A 17,712-nucleotide genomic window follows, 5' to 3' on the forward strand; every position below is an offset into this window, starting at 1 on the left:
AATGCGGGAAAGAGAAAAAAAAATGGAGATCTTCATTGTTCCTGCAGAGATCCATCCCCTGCCCCTCCCCCCACCCCGCTGTACACTCAAACTGCGTATTAACATTAATTTTCATCATTACTGAGAAAAAATCCAGTTATGATTTTGGTGCACGAACAGTTATCGAACATAACCTCGAACAGCCGAATTTTTCTCAAATTGTTCGTGTTCGCCGAACGGCTCGAACACCGCCCAAAACAGCTCGAATTTGAGATTGGCGAACAGTTCGAGTAGAACAACGCTCATCTCTAGTAATAATCTAACTACCATAAAGGCATTTCAGTCCTACCTTCTCTGTCCTATTTATTATAAGTTCTTTTCAACCAAGCAACTACCTTTTGTAGTAATCCTGCTGTTTGATTTCAACACACAGTAGAACATTCTGGCATTGGCATGCCAATATGTTTCATCTGATCATCTCATTTCCTTATGGTCTGCATACATATAGGAGGACACTTTGTGTATTCATGTTTTTTATGCATTTTACATTGTAATGTCTGTGAAGAGGGTTTTTATTCATGTAGAAGATAGCAGGAGAAAGCTATTGTGATCAAGGGCTACTTAATTTCTTTGTGCCATATGATTTTGTATATGCATTCATCTTTATCTTTCTGACCTGGAGCCAAGATCTCTACAACCAAGGTCCCTAAATAAAGCATATAAGTAAGCTATATATTATTTATTGGACAAAGATAACTCATGACCAAGAGTAACTCATGACCCAGTGTAAGATTTATGAGTGAAGGAAATACCGCAGTGCTATAACAGGTGCTATACTTATGATTACATTAGATTTTCATGTAAATTAATTCCAAAAATATGTTGTCACTGACTCACCATAGTAAAGTTCACATTTTCCATTTGTGTATCTTTTTGTATGTGTATAAATGTACTTACAACAACATTCAAAATCATTTTCTGCTATGAATCAGTGTTTCTATAAAGTTTCACATAAACTGTTGAAGTAGCTTCATTTGAACAGCTTGACCTTGCAGAGATATATTAATCAAAATACTACCTCAGGATATTTGTTACTTCTATGTACAAAGAAAAATAGAATTTTGAGGGAGAAAGTGAATTGATAGCTTAAAATAAGATCTTGGAAGAGAGGATGCTAAAGTACTGATATCTCAAGCGATATAAAAAGATAAGAATAAATGAGCTGTAAAACATACTAGACAGTGGGCTGCATTTGTAAAATAAATCTTTATTATTTCTTGCACATAAGTAACGTCATAATTTATATATTATAATATTGAATAATTTAATATGTTAAAATAAAGACTCAAACAAAAATGTTCAGAGTCACTATAGGCATACAAAACATGTTGGTATTTGCAAACTATTTAATTTTTAAGCTGAAACTCCATTTAAATGTATTTTTTTTATTACAAAAGCAGTGTGACTATTGAATAGTTCATTGTAGGATGTTGCGTTCGGAGCCAAGCTAGCTTTCTTGTAAGACATACTGTAATAATTCAAGGTATATGTGTTATAGAGAACTGAGGTATGCCCTATGCCAGGATTATGGTTCTGTTTTGTCTACATCTGTAATAGGAATTCTATAGAGATGAATGGTGTCAGTAAAGTACCACTTCATTGGATACAGTATGCATTTTCTTTTAAAGATGAATATCCCAGGACATACATCACTTCAGGGAGCCTATATAACACCTTATATAGTCTGTCCGGAGTAGTGATGAGAGAATTTGTTCGAAATCCAAACTTACAACTTAAATTCGACAAGAATATAGCACGTTCGGATTCGCAATCGGAAATGCAAGCAAAATTACTTAAATTCTGGAAAAATCTGCAACGTTTGGCGAATAAACGCGGGAACGTGATTGCAACTAATGTGTTTTGAACAGTTTGGCTAGCATAGTGCTTGTGTATGATGAGCGGGGGTATATGGTAGATGAGTGGGGGGCTGGTGATAGCTCAGAACAGGTCAGATCAGTGGTGAGCTTGTAATTTTTTTTCGTACTCTAGGCGGTAACTTTAAGCTAGGAAAGCGCGACTAGCCAATCAGAGTGCAGGAAGCATCCACACTGTCCAGACACAAGGGCTTCTGCAATTGGCTGCTGAAATCACATGTCCTCTAAATATAAAAAGCGGCCATGTTCCCTCAGCGCCATTTTATCCATGTCACTGCTGGAGACAGACGCTGCTCAATGTGTACCTGTGTACTGAGAGATATTAGCTAGGAAGTTGGGCGCTTGTTTGAAAGTCAGATAGTGTAGATAAGTCCTCTGCTGTGTACCTGTTCAATCGACCTTGCAGCACTTTTTTTTTCTTTTGCAATTACTGAGATTCTGACAGAAAAAACAGGGCCCATGCCATAGAACAGTGTTGTGCATCGTTTGTATTGTGCTCCATGCAGGAGTAAACCTTCAATCTATTTTTGAACTTGCTAATGTGATAAAGCAAGCAAGCCCTTGTAGGCCACTTTTTCATTTTGTGGGATTGAAACTCAGCTGTCTGCAGAGCTTGTTAGTGCAAAGCTTCTGAGTGCAGAGCACAAAATCTTTTTTTTTTTCTTTTGCTAATGTGATAGTGCAAGCTGTGTTAGCCCAGTTTGTCATTTTTTGGTGGGTGAACTTCAGCTGTATGCACAGTAAAACCAATACATTTTTTCTGTTGGCAGGCAGAGTCCACAAAAGTTTTTTTTGTGTCGCAAATGTGATACGTGCTATACGTCAGATACTACGTTAGTGGCGGTGAACTTCAGCTGTTTCCAGAGTAAAAATAATATTTTTTCTGTTGCTAGGCAGAGTCCAAAAAATATTTTTTTCTGTCCAGTGTTACACTCTGCTATAAGCCATCTAGTCCTTTTAGTGATGGTGAAATTCAGCTGTATTGCGAGCTTATGCAGAGTAAAAAAATCTATTTTTTGCTGTTCCTAACAGGATACAGCACCAGATCTGAGTTTGAAATAGTTTGAAGAATATCTCGTATGTTATACAGGCGTCATCCACACTAAAAAAATACTTTGTTCAGTTCCTAACGTTATACAGCAGGGATATCTCAGTTTGAAATAGTTTGGAGTATATCTCCTATGTTATACAGGCCTCATCCACACTAAAAAAATACTTTGTTCAGTTCCTAACGTTATACAGCAAGCCATATCTTACCTTGACATTTAGTGCCGCTGAAATTCAGGTGTGTGCAGAACTGTTGCAGAGGAAAAAATCTCATTTTGTTTTGCTAATAGCGTGCTCCTACCACAGTATCTGAGCAACATGAGTAGGAAAAAGAGAGGTCATGGTGGAAGGGGAAGTAGGCTTGGTGTTCAAGGTATACGTAGGGTAGGTTGTAATTTTAGTGAAAGCACTAGTGCACTGTCACGCAAGGTGTGACAAAGACTTAGTACAACAAAGAGGGAAGAGTGAAAGGGAGCCCAGACACTAGGGAAAGGGGGGAGTGGGGACCTCCTAGTCTGGTCTAGTGTCACAATGTCTCAACTACCATCCCTATATTGGCTCTTCACCAATCACCGCACGTGTGCCTCACCGTGACTTTCCCTGGCGTATGGCTAAGGCTAGGGAAGGAAGGAGATGAGCACTAAACTCTATAGACAACAAGGGTAGACAAACAGGGGGGAATTGCTTAGCTTTAGAAGACTCCAAACAAATGCGCACACGGCCTCAAGCTCCAGAGAGGATGAAGTACTGCTCTTGCTAAAGCCTTCACAAGTAGAAATGAATATTGCTGGCACCTCCCTCGCAGACACACCAGGTATTAATACACCTATGGCAGGGAGCCAATTAGCCAGAGGGAGGTAACCCCTTGGTCCTAGAGACAGCCAACCTCTAACAAGATGTCTGTAATGCCAAACGTAGAGATCTCCTGCAACCAACTGCAGGGCGACTGTCACCTCTGACACACCCGTGACATGAACCAACACCGTCATGTCCTATCCAAAGACAACTGACAACTTCTGTTAGTGGACGGGCTACTCCACTCCCAGTCTTTGGCATCCACACAGCGATACACCTTGTTAAGGGCCAGAAGGAGCAGGTGCTCAAATGGATGGCAAGCGCTGCTTCAAGTGGCCTCTCCTCTTCTTCCTCCACCTCAACATCACCCACAGTACAATCCACAGAGGTGGCACCCCAATTACCCTTGTTTCCCCTGAGGCACAACTGTCCAAGTTCCACAGATGGGTGAGTCTGTAGAACTGTTCACCCATTCTATACCATGGGCATCAGAAGTGTACTCCAAATATTCACATAGTCAAGAAGAGCAGGAAAGCATCTCCAACTATGCCCAATTTTTTTTTAGGTTGGATTCGGGGCAGGACGGAGTAGGGTGTGAGCAGGTTCCTGACCCTCGTCACCAGACATTAACCACCGGGGAGAAAGGTGATCCTGATGAGACTCAGATACCTGAGGGTCATGGGGCCTGTACTATGCTGTCAGGGCAACAAGAGGAGCAGGGTCACTCTGAGGGTGAGGAATGGAATAACACATTGGATGATGATGAGGTTTAAGATCCTACTTGGTGTGAACCCAGAGTCACTCAGCCGAGTAGCTCATCTGAAGAGGTGGAGGAGGAAGACGAGGAGGTTACCTTTTGCCCTATGGTGCAGACACGGAGTGATGCGAGCATGAGTAGCACTGCATCCTTAGCCACAACTGTTGCTGTGGCCAGCAGCGGTCACGGGTCTGCAGCTTGCAGGGGCGGCAAGGGTTGCCTAGCCTGGGCCTTTTTTGTCACCGCAAAGGATGAGCCAACTCACGTAATCTGCAAACTTTGTGATAAAAAACTCAGTAGAGGGAAAAAATGCAATAATTTGACTACTACATGCATGAACTTTCACATGCACAAAAAACATGTGTTACACTGGGAATCTCACCGTGCTGAAATGCGGACCAGCGGACCTCAACAACCATCAGCTGCCCCATCAACCGCATCCGCTGCTTCTTTCTCCTCCTCTGTTACTGTGCCAGGTCTCCCACTGCAGAATTTCTTGTTCTCTCCCCGCTCCCATCAGGCTGAGTGAGAGCCGGTCAGCTGTAATTGAAGCGGACATGCCTGCTTTTCATCTGCGTCTGCACCTCACTCACGGTCGACCAGTTTGTCCATTTCACTGTACTCCATCCTCTCTCAGCACAGCAGCCAGCCCTCGGTCCCGCAGTTGTGGTCACGTAAAAGATTGTTTCATCCTACACATGACAAAGCTAAGAGGTTGAACTCCACCATCTCCAATCTGTTGGCCACGGAAATGCTGCCTTTCCGCCTGGTAGATACAGACGGTTTCTGATAGCTGATGGCCGTCGCAGTCCCCCAGTACCAGTTGCCCAGTCACCATTACTTCAGTAAGAAAGCTGTGCCTGCGCTACACCAGCATGTCGCACTCAACATCACCCGCTCCTTGACTAAATATATGTCTTCCAGGGTGCATTTCACCAGGGACACCTGGACGAGTAAGTATGGTCAAGGGCGTTACATCTCGCTGACTGGGCACTGGGTGACTGGTGGCTGTGCGGGCGGGCGGGGAAAGGGGCTGCTCCACAAATCTTGGAATCCCCAAGGCTTGCAGAACAAACCTCTGTATTTCCTACTTCCTCCACTGTTTCTGCCTCCTTCACTTCCTCTAGGGCCTCTGACTCGCCCCCTGGGCCGAGGGGCACCCGGAACCGGGCTTCTGGGGATTGTAGTCTCCGCGGCGCTGACCCGGTCCATGCCCAGGGTGGTCAATTCAGTGGCAGTCTTAGTGTAATAACAAATGTCCGACTACGACACCCATGGATTGCGGTCAGTGGGGACCGCCGCTGCGCTGCAGACCGCTGAGACTGATGTTGTTTGCGCAGCCGAGTATGGGATAACTCCCCACGGGAGAAGTATTGCCTCAGGGCAGCTAGTGTGGATGATGGGAGTGATGGTGTGTGCGTCCCAGTACTAATGGTACTGGTGCGGCGATGAAACACAGAGACGTGTGGTGCAGGTTCCAATGCTTTACTCACAGTTCTCATCCAGGTCACTTGTGCTCATGAAGGACAGCCTGAGCTGCGTTCACCAGGCAAGGGGCTCGACCAACTCCCAGGCAACTCCAAAGCGTGGCACAGGGCTCCCTTCTCTTCCCTTCTCTGGCCGTCCTCACCAGTGACCCACCTTTGTCCATCTTCCTCGGGCCTTCTCTTGGCGAAACCTATCTCTGATTTCCCTGACCCTACGTGGTATGCCTTCCTGGTGGATGTAGTGAGGGGTCGCACCAAGATGTGGTCACAACCTCCGGTCCTTGGCTGAGGAATCTGTTGCCTCCACCAATTTGGGTCCCGGTACCCTGCTCTGCCAACCCTTCACCCGCAATCTCCTGGGCCTTTGGGGTTCCTTCTGCCTTCGTGTCTCTGGGCCTTTCTCTGTGTTCCAGTTCCTTGTTTCCTTTCTTACTTCCTTTGCTGTTCCTTCTCCTCTCTCTCTCTCTCAGGCACCGGCCTCCTGACAAGGCCTGCCCGTGGAGCAGAGCCCATGCCGCAGCTCTGCTCCCTGTCACTTCTTTCAGACTCAACTTCTTCTTCTTTCTCCTGACTGGACTGGACTGAACTCAACTCTCTAAGATGGTGCCCACCTTATATACCTCCCTCTAGCACCCGAGCCCAGGTGACTAGCAACCAATGGGCTCCTACGTATGCCCAGAGACCCACCCCTATCTGCTCCTACACCACTAGGTTTTCCTCCCCCTCCCCACTCCAGCCAGGGACAGAAGCTGTTGTGCCTGCACTTCTGTGGGAGCACCGTTGAGCTGTCCCTCGGAAATGGGGTGTGTGTGGTGCATGCAGCTTACTGAGTCCAGGTCCACACACCATCCTTACCCGGGAGTGGAATATCACACCTCTGGTTTGAGGTGCAATACTCCTGTAGCAGCCGAGCCCTCGGGGTGCTACACCTCCACCTGCGCAATCAACCTCTGCCTTCTGTAAAAACCAAATCAAGGCAGCAAAAATTGAGACAGAGAGACTCATTGCCAGACAAAGTAAAAATAATCACAAAAGATTCATTAACTACATAAATAGTAAAAAGCTAAAAAATGATAGTGTTGACCCCCTTAAAAATAGTCTGGGTGAAATGGTGGATGAGGATGAGGAAAAAGCCAATATGCTAAATGTTTTTTTTCAACAGTATTTACACAAGAAAATCGCATGACATAAAACATGATTAGTGATGACAAAAATTCTCCATTAAATGTCACTTTGCTTGCAGCAGGAAGTACGGTGGCGTCTAAAAATCATTAAAGTTGACAAATCCCCGGGCCCGGATGGGATACACCCGCGAGTACAGCAGGAATTAAGTAACGTCATAGAAAGACCATTATTTTTAATCTTTAAAAATTAAATAATAACAGGGTCTGTACCACAGGACTGGCATACAGCAAATGTGGTGCCAATATTCAAAAAGGGGACAAAAAACAAACTTGGAAATTATAGGCCAGTAAGCTTAACCTCATCTGTGTGTAAAATCCTGGAGGGTTTCCTAAGAGATACTATACTAGAGTATCTGAAGAAGAATAAACTCATGACCCTATATCAACATGGGTTTACAAGGGACCGTTCCTGTCAAACTAATCTGATCAGCTTTTATGAGGAGGAAAGTTCCGAACTGGACCAAGGAAATGCAGTGGATGTTGTGTATATGGACTTTTCAAAAGCTTTTGATACGGTTCCACACAAAAGGTTGATACATAAAATGAGAACAAAGGGGATAGGTGAAAATATATGTATGTGGGTTAAGAACTGTCTCAGTAATAGGAAACAAAGGGTGGTTATTAATGGAACACACTCTGACTGGTTCTCTGTTAACAGTTGGGTACCACAGGGGTCAGTATTGGGCCCGCTTATTTTTAACACATTTATTAATGACCTTGTAAGGGGCATACAGAGTAGTATTTCTATATTTGCAGATGACACTAAACTCAACAGGGTAATCAATACAGAGGAGGACAATTTTATATTACAGGAAGATCTATGTAAACTAGAAGCTTGGGCTGATAAATGGCAAATGTGCTTTAATGGGGATAAATGTAAGGTAATGCACTTGGGCAGAGGAAATAAAATGTATAATTATATGATTAATTGTAAAACACTGGGCAAAACTGTAACTGAAAAAGACCTGGGTGTATTGGTGGACGACAAGCTCACGTTTGGTGGCCAGTGTCAGGCAGCTGCTGCAGAGGCAAATAAAATAATGGGATGCATTTAAAGAGGCATAGATGCTCATAAGGAGAACATAATTTTACCTCTATACAAGTCACTAGTGCGACCACACTTAGAATACTGTGTACAGTTCTGATCTCCGGTGTATAAGAAATACATAGCTGAACTAGAGCAGGTGCAGAGAAGAGTGACCAAGGTTATTAGAGGACTTGGGGGTCTGCAATACCAAGACAGGTTATTACACTTGGGGATATTTATTTTGGAAAAACGAAATCTTAGGGGTGATCTTATTACTAAGTATATGAGGGGACAGTACAAAGACCTTTCTACTGATCTTTTTACTCTGAGGCCTGAGACGGGGACAAGGGGGCATCTTCTATGTCTGGAGAAAAGAAGGTTTAATCATAATCACAGACGTGGATTCTTTACTGTAAGAGCAGTGAGACTATGGAACTCTTTGCCGCATGATGTTGTAATGAGTGATTCACCAGGTTATATATACTAGATTCCTTGATAGGGCATTGATCCAGGGAACTAGTCTGCTTATCGTATGGAGTCAGGAAGGAATTTTTTTCCCAATGTGGAGCTTAGTGTTTGCCACATGGGTCTTTTTTGCCTTCCTCTGGATCAACATGTTAGGCTATTGGTTGAACTAGATGGACTTAGTCTTCCTTCAACCTTAAAAACTATGTTACTATGTTACTATGTTAATGAGACAGGCGTTCTAATTGTGCAGAGCGAATCCACACCACCTCTGTACTGCGCAGCCAGGGCTCACCGCAATCAGGCAGTCTTCAAATTAATATGCCTTGGAGATCGCAGTCATACAGCTGAAGAGTTGTGGACAGCTCTCCACGCTCAGTTACAGCAATGGCTGTCTCCGCTGAACCTGGAGCCAGGGAAGGCCGTGTGCAATAACGGAGCGAACCTGTTGACGGCCCTATGCTGAGGCAAGCTAACACACGTGCCTTGCATGGCTCACGTCCTCAACCTGGTGGTTCAGCGATTTCACCAGGACTATCCCGGCCTGGATGAGCTGCTTCTGAAAGTATGGAAACTGTGTGCTCACTTATGCTGTTCGCACCCCTCATGTCATCAACTTGCATAGATACAGAGGTCTTTCTCCATGCCAGGTTTATATGCAATGTGCCGACGTGGTGGAATTCCACTCTGCACATGTTGCAGCGACTGTGGCAGCAGCAACGAGCCCTGACGCAGTATGTCCTGTTGTATAGCCTGGGACAACGCAGTACGGACGTGAAGCAAATCACATTTATGGAGTGGGAGCACATTAAGGACCTCTGCACCCTTCTGCACAGTTTTGAAATGGCTACTAAATTAGTTAGCACTGATGATGCTGTCATCAGCATCAATATTCCGGTCATCTACATGCTGGAGCAGACTTTGATTAGCATGCAGCATGAGGTGGTTGTCCTAGAAGAAGAGGAGGATGCGGAAGGGATAAGAATGTCTGAAAGTTCCAGACTGTCGTCACACAGGCGGATGCCAAGTGATGGTGGATTCCTGAGATCGGGGGAGTTTGGTGACTCCAGACATACTGTTAGTGAAGGTGCAAGAGCCGAGGAACAAATGGAGGAGGAAGAGGTGATGAGGGCGAGCAACAGTCAGAAGATGAAGAGGATAATCATCCCCTCTCTGTTGAACGTGGCTGGCAGGAGGGGACTGAGGAAACAAGCATCAGTGTTATGCAGCCAACAATAGAGCCTAGCCTTGGAACAGCTGGAAGAGCCTTACATATGAGTGCCTTCTTGATCACTAGCTGCAACATGATCCCTGTATAGTTAGGATTCAAAATAATGCTGACTACTGGGTTGCCACTCTGTTAGATCCACGATATAAAAGTAAATTTTGGCAGTTGCTTCCCGCCCTGGAAAGGGTCCCGCTAATGTTGGAGTATCTAAACAAGCTTTTAAGCAACCTTAAGAAAGCTTTTCCCCAAGATAGCAGTGAGGCACACAGTGTGCATTGCAGCTGTAGTCTTTCTAATTAACTTTTTCATCAAAATGAACAAGTCATGGATCTCAAAGGACTTTTGCACCCCAATTCCAGACTGAACAGACTAGGCAATGTTGTAGTTTTTAGTGTGCTGCATTGATCTTGCGGAATTGCAGTCTGTTTTATGGCTTGTGTGCCTGCTCTTGCTGTTGCTGCAGGCTTTAGGCCCTAATTTTTTGAAATGTGGAGAATACAGATTTGGTCTCTCAATCCATTGGATTGGCTATAGTGGAAGAGGTGTCGTTCCTAATTCTACAATTTCTACTGTACTCAGATTGATGCCACTTTTCTGGTGCTAGGCACTAATTTATGGAAACATGAACACTCCAAGTTAGGTTTCCATCTCCTAGGTTGTCTGTAGTGGGAGAGGTGTTATTCCTAATTTTACAATTTCTACTGTACTGAAAATTTGAACTGTACTGAAAGGCCCAAATGTTTTCAAATGTGAACACTCCTGATTGCATCTCCATCTACTGGGTTGGCTATAGGGGAAGAGGTTTTGGTCTCCTTTACAATAGTTATACTAGTTATACTCTAGTGAAATTAATTTTTTGGTCCAGATATTCTTCTCCACACAGGGGTACACAGACCTGATATACTCAAAATTGGTATATACAGTAAAACAGACTACATCTCCGTTTAAAATTGTTTGGGGCAGATATTGTTCTCCATAGAGGAGCAAAAAAAAAAGGGGTTGGTACGAGCAGCTTCCTGACCCTCGGCTGTACGTGTTGTCAGAGCAAGAAGAGGAGGAGGGTGACTCTGAGGGCAAGTAATAGGATAACACATTTAATGATGATGAGGTTGTACATCCAATTTGGTGTGAACCCAGAGGCACGCAGCTGAGTAGCTCATCTGAGGAGGTGGAGGAGGAGGAAGACGAGGAGGTTAGGTTGCATCCTGTGGTGCAGACACGGAGTGATGCAAGCACCCGGAGCACTGCATCCCTAGCGACAACTGTGGCAGTGACCAGCAGAAGTCACGGGTCTGCAGCTCTCAGGGGTGGCAAGGGTTGCCTAGCCTGGGCCTTTTTTGAGACCACAAAGGATGAGCCAGCTCACGTTAATTGCAAACTTTGCGATAAAAAACTCAGTAGAGGGAAAGTGCATTAATTTGACTACTATATGCATGAACTTTCACATGCGCAATCAACATGCGTTACTCTGGCAATCTCACTGTGATAAAATGTGGACCTCAACAACCATCAGCCACCTCATCAACCACATCCACTGATCCTTCCTCCTCCTCTGTTACCATGCCAAGTATTGTCACGCAAGTCTCCCACCACAGAATTTCTGGTTCTCTACCCACTCCAGTCAGGCTGAGTGCGAGCTCGTCAGCTGTAACGGAAGCGGACATGCCTGCTGTGTTTGTTTCACCAAGCACACCACATGTTTCTCAATCCACCATAACATCTGCGCCTGCACCTCACTCACGGTCCAGAAGTTTGTCCATTTCCCTGTACTCCGCCCTCTCTCAGCATTGCAGCCAGCTCTCGGTCCCACAGTTGTGGTCACGTAAAAGATTGTTTCCTCCCACACATGACAAAGCTAAGAAGTGGAACTCCACCATCTCCAATCTGTTGGCCATGGAAATGGTGGTGTCAGGCCCTAATTTTTTGAACTGTGAACACTCCTGTATGGCTGATTTTTTCTGAGGAGGTAACCGGAGAACCTTGGGAAATCCACCGCAAACAGGGGAAGAATATACAAACTACTTGCAGATGTTGTCCTCTATCATCATAAAGGAGTTCTTATTGTCTAGGAGACTGACCACCCCTGCTGTCTACCTTGTGAACATTGTGTTGAAGCTTGCAAGGTCTCACAGGTTTACCGGGACAGAGAGGAGCCAGAAGACCACAGCGTCTGATACCTCTCACTCCGGCACTCATTAGAAGTCTTTCGCCTTCATATTAATCGGTGCAGGGATTAATCTGCTCAGTTGTGAGCTCCTGGAAGCTTTCCGTGATTTAGGCTCTCAGCAGATTTGTCCCGTGCATCTCCCCTACTGTGCTAACGCTGTACCCCAACACATCAGACTGTCGTTTACCGTGAAAAGCTTGAAAAGGAAGCTGAAGACCCACTTCTTGTGACAAGCGTACAATCTGCGATAAGCCTCGCTCCAGCATACCACTACACGACTAACTGTACCCTGACCTACTGTACCCTCACTCATCCCTTGTAGATAATTTGTTTGCCCTCGCGGGCAGGGTCCTCTCTCCTCTTGTACCAGTCGGTGACTCCTTTTCACATGTAATGCGCTAAATGTAGCTGTAATAGTAATACTAATTATAGTACTTGTACTCTGGGTCAATTGATGGCACTTTCCTGCTATCTACCCCTTATTTGATGTGTTTTGGCAGCTTTCAGGCCCAATTGAAGGTGTTGCATATGCTTTTTTTTTTGTACCCCCATTGAATCCTATGGCGTTCAGTAATGTTCGACGGATTAATCGACGAATAAATTCGGCGAATGTCTAAATATTCGGCGAACATTTTCGAAACGAACATTGAAATGTTCGCTCATCTCTAGTCAGGAGCCATACAGCCTCCCTGGACTACCATACAAGCAATGGGTACTTCTCTGCCTAAGAACTCTTATTCATATTAAAGGTTGCGCTAAAACTGAATTCTATTTAGCACCGTAAGCTTAACTTTTATTTCATAATTTAAATAAAATAATGCAAATAAAGCCATCACTTCATCAATGATCACCACTGATCATCTTCGAGCCTATATTAAGGCTAACTCATTTACTGTTATTTTACACATTATATAAAATTAGCCTTGTTTTGCAGACTATCACAAGTACAGGTGCATCTCACTAAATTAGAATATCATCAAAAAGTTAATTTATTTCAGTTCTTCAATACAAAAAGTGAAACTCATATATTATATAGAGTCATTACAAACAGAATGATCTATTTCAAGTGTTTATTTCTGTTAATGTCGATGATTATGGCTCACAGCCAATGAAAACACAACAGTCATTATCTCAGTAAATTAAAATAATTAACAGAAAACACCTGCAAAGGCTTTCTAAGCATTTAAAAAGGTCCCTTAGTCTGTTTCAGTAGGCTCCACAATCATGAGGAAGACTGCTGACTTGACAGATGTGCAGAAGGCAGTCATTGACACACTCCACAAGGTCCAAGAGTTCCAATTTTTATTTGGAAATCAAGGTCCCAGAGTCTGGAGGAAGAGTGGAGAGGCACACAATCCAAGCTGCTTGAGGTCTAGTGTGAAGTTTCCACAATCAGTGATGGTTTAGGGAGCCATGTCATCTGCTGGTGTAGGTTCACTGTGTTTTATCAAGACCAAAGTCAGCGCAGCCGTCTACCAGGAAATTTTAGAGTGCTTCATGTTTCACTCTGCCGACAAGCTTTTTGGAGATGGAAATTTCATTCTCCAGCAGGACTTGGCACCTGTCCACACTGCCAAAAGTACCAATACCTGGTTTAAAAACAACAGTATCACTGTGCTTGAGGGGCCAGCAAACTCGCCTGACCTTAACCCCATAGAGATTCTATGGGGTATTGTCTAGAGGAAGATGAGAGACACCAGACCCAACAATGCAGATGAGCTGAAGGCTGCTATCAAAGCAACCTGGGCTTCCATACCACCTCAGCAGTGCCACAGGCTGATCGCCTCCATGCCATGCCACATTGATGCAGTAATTGATGCAAAAGGAGCCTTGACCAAGTATTGAGTGCATTTACTGAACAAACATTTCAGTAGGCCAACATTTCAGATTTTAAAAACATTTTTCAAGCTGTTATAAAGTATTCTAATTTACTGAGATAATGACTTTTGTATTTTCTTTGGCTGTAAGCCATAATCAACATTAACAGAAATAAACGCTTGAAATAGATCACTCTGTGTGTAATGACTCTATATAATATATGAGTTTCACTTTTTGTATTAAAGAACTGAAATAAATTAAGCTTTTGATGATATTCTAATTTAGTGAGAAGCACCTGTATGTGAAGATTAAGAAGAGTGAAGTACTAGTTCATCTGAAGAACTACTCACCTCCTTATTTGTTATGATATGGACAAAAGTTTTTGGAAGATGTGGAAAAAAAATAACAAAATAAAAATGCCTTAAAAAATAGAAGTGTTTTATGTTTTATTTGTATCAAATAACTACGGTAAGTTACTGAACAATGGAGAAGTCTAAAATAAAGACAAATTTTGGTGTAACCAGTTACTGACCACCCTTTTCCTTCAAAACACCATCAATACAAAATATCAGCAATAATACAAAACCCACATACCTAATATATATTAAATAAAATAAATGGGTACTGCATTAATGTTGATATTTTATATTCTCTCAATAATATATATTTTTTTGTATTTCACAAGTGCTAAGCATCTCTGGGAACTCCTTCAAGATTGTTGGAAGACTATTTCCGGTGACTACCTCTTGAAGTTCATCAAGAGAATGCCAAGAGTGTGCAAAGCAATCATCAAAGCAAAAAGTGGCTACTTTGAAGAATCTAGAATATAAGACATATTTTCAGTTGTTTCACACTTTTTTGTTAAGTATATAATTCTACATGTGTTAATTCATAGTTTTGATGCCCTCAGTGTGAATGTACAATTTTCATAGTCATGAAAATACAGAAAAATCTTTAAATGAGAAGGTGTGTCCAAACTTTTGGTCTGTACTGTACCTCCTCCCTTCTGAGTACTACACAGTGTACCTAAACGACATTTAGCATCCACATGTTTGTTATCTTCTTTGTAGCGAGGAGAGCTCGCTTAATTTACGGGTGTCATGTCTCCATAAGCATGAGGTGGGAACAATGTATGGGCACTATAACATACTGGGCTCTACAACATACTGGGCACTGCAATGTACTGTAAGCTCACTACAGTGGCAGATTTGCAATTTTTACACAACAAGATTCACTACTGCTTGTTTCAGTAAGGAACCAATTGAGTCAAAATCGTCACTACAGTTGTAGATAAATACCCAGAGGGGTGTAATTTCCAAAATGGGGTCACTTGAGAGGGGAGGATCTGCTCTTCTGGTGTTTAGGCACTCTGTATATGGAGTCTGCAAACTATTCTATTATAATTTGTTTTCCAAGAGTTGAATAGCACTCCTTCCATTCCAAGACTCGCCGTATGGCTAAGCAGTACTATACAGCCACATATGGAGTATTACCATGTTCAGCAGAAATTGTGTGACAAACTTTGTTGCCATTAATACCAATTTCACGTGTGAAAATGTAAAATCTGGGTCTAAAACTAAATTATTGTGGCAAAATGTAATTATTATTTCTTTACCGCCCAATGGTATAAAATTCTGTGACACTCCCGTGGTGTCAAAATGATCACTGCACCCTTGGATGAATTCATTGAGAGATGTAGTTTGTAACATGAGGTCACTGAAGGGGGTGGAATTCTGCTGTTCTGGCACGACAGGGGCTTTTTCAGTGTGACATAGCACCCTCAAACATAGTCATCAAAGCAAAAGGTGGCTACTTTGAAGAACCTAGAATATAAGACATATTTTCAGTTGTTTCACACTTTTTTGTTAAGTATATAATTCCACATGTGTTAATTCATAGTTTTGAAGCCTTCAGTGTGAATGTACAATTTTCATAGTCATGAAAATACAGAAAAATCTTTAAATGAGAAGGTGTGTCCAAACTTTTGGTCTGTACTGTACATACTTTCTTAGCAGAGTTTGAAATGTGTCCCCTTGCTGTGAGGCAGGGAAGACTGGAAGCTGAAATTTTAAAGGTGGTGTATTAGAGGATGCGAGTTGTGGTGTTGGACCTGTGTGTAAATTGGGAGAAGAGTTTATGCCTAGTGGAGGCAAGCCTTAACAGGGAAGTCATTCATCTACCTTGCAGGGCTTGGAGCATGTGTCATGAAGAAAATGTTGAACTAATATATAGTGGCATGAGTGAGTCTAGTCAGGTAAAAGATTGCCTTAGAGGTTTTCTGTTGTAGCCCTGTAAGCTATGCAGTAGTAGTAAGCTGTACTAGAAGTTCTGCTATGGCTGTAGAAATAGTCAGCTTGATGAGGGAACCATTGGTGAGTGTGGGTACTGTGCTTTAAGATTCGGTGGCCCATAAGACAACTGAAACTAAGTAGCTTATTATGACTTTTATAGTGACAGTAACCAAAAAGTTTTCATGTGGAACTGCATTAGATGCTGTGTTCAAGTAAAAGTTGTATTGTTTGAATTACATTACTCTGCAGTTGTCTTAATGGGGAACCACTCTAGAAAAAAAATATCACCGTCTCTTAAAGGCAGATATCTATAATTTATTATATTTTACTCACTTATATAATTCCACAGCGCTTTACAGACATTATGGGCACTGTCCCCATTGGGGCTCACAATCTAAATTTTCTATAAGTATGTCTTTGGAATGTGGCAGGAAACCGGAGAAGCCGGAGGAAACCCACGCAAACACGGGGAGAACATACAAACTCCTTGCAGATGTTGTCCTTTGTTGGATTTGAACCCAGGACCCCAGTGCTGCAATACTAACCACTGAGCCACCATGCTGCCCATAATAACTCGTAACTATAAAATATTCATAATAGCAACAAGAATATTGTTCTAATCATAGTTTTATCTTCCTTTGAATTTTTACAATGTCTATCTTTTTTTAGTTTTCGCTACTATTTGCTAAATTTGTTTAATTGTTCTTCAAAAGCCTTGCTATAAAAAGTACATAATTTTCAATAGTCACCTTCAGACTGAGATTGTTTTGTTTGTTGACAAATGTTTTTCCAGTTTATTGAGTATATCTTTTCTTTTTATTCAAATCTTTCTGTGCACTGTTATAGCTTCATTTATGTTTTAGCTGTTGCAGAAAACTTTCTTTTGAAGCACAGTGATACACCTCTTAAATTAGTAAGCCTTTATCTGCTCATTTAAACATCCTTTTATCAAGTGACACATTTTTATCTCAGATAATGACAATAATATGGTAAAATTAGACAGAGCAGAGAAGATTGTAGCCTACTTTTTAAAGAAGCATTATACTATGGCGTAGCTGTGTAGATTCACTAATGTCTTTCTTACTGAAAATACCGGTCCCTGATCATTTTAAATTCTAAATTTTAGACATTGTATCTTATTCAGACATGAGTCAAATACAGTAGTATTTCATATTATTAATTTGTGATAAAAGCTTGATACAAAATGTCAGATATAAATATTGAGTAAACATTTAATACAATAATCCAATAAAAATAGTTTATTGCTTTTTTCTACCCTCTAGGGTAGTAATTAAACAAATCTACTTTTAACCACATCTATGTTAGTTTTAAGATGAACTGTAGTAAATTGAAATTCTGCATATAAAGAGTATGTTGTAATGTATATTTTCAGAGAAATCTACATCTTTTTCTTCCTGAACTGATCATTCATTTTCAAAATTCTCAGTTCTGGGGTTAAATTTGTATCCAGTGAAGACAGGTTTTCAAGGACAATTGCTACTCATAAGATCGTATGGGAGGTCTGGATGCTGT

At 42.3% G+C, this 17,712-nt stretch overlaps 1 protein-coding gene across 1 annotated transcript in view; it reads right to left on the bottom strand.

Moving 5' to 3' along the window:
• Positions 1 to 17,712, bottom strand: part of MCHR2 (melanin concentrating hormone receptor 2) — a 776,191-nt gene that overhangs the window by 613,779 nt on the left and 144,700 nt on the right. The gene's annotated exons all lie outside the window — the stretch shown is intronic.

This window comes from Phyllobates terribilis, unplaced genomic scaffold, assembly GCF_046119375.1.
Source record: "Phyllobates terribilis strain yellow unplaced genomic scaffold, ASM4611937v1 Scaffold_3__8_contigs__length_932513732, whole genome shotgun sequence".
NCBI classification, from domain to species: Eukaryota; Metazoa; Chordata; class Amphibia; order Anura; family Dendrobatidae; genus Phyllobates; species Phyllobates terribilis.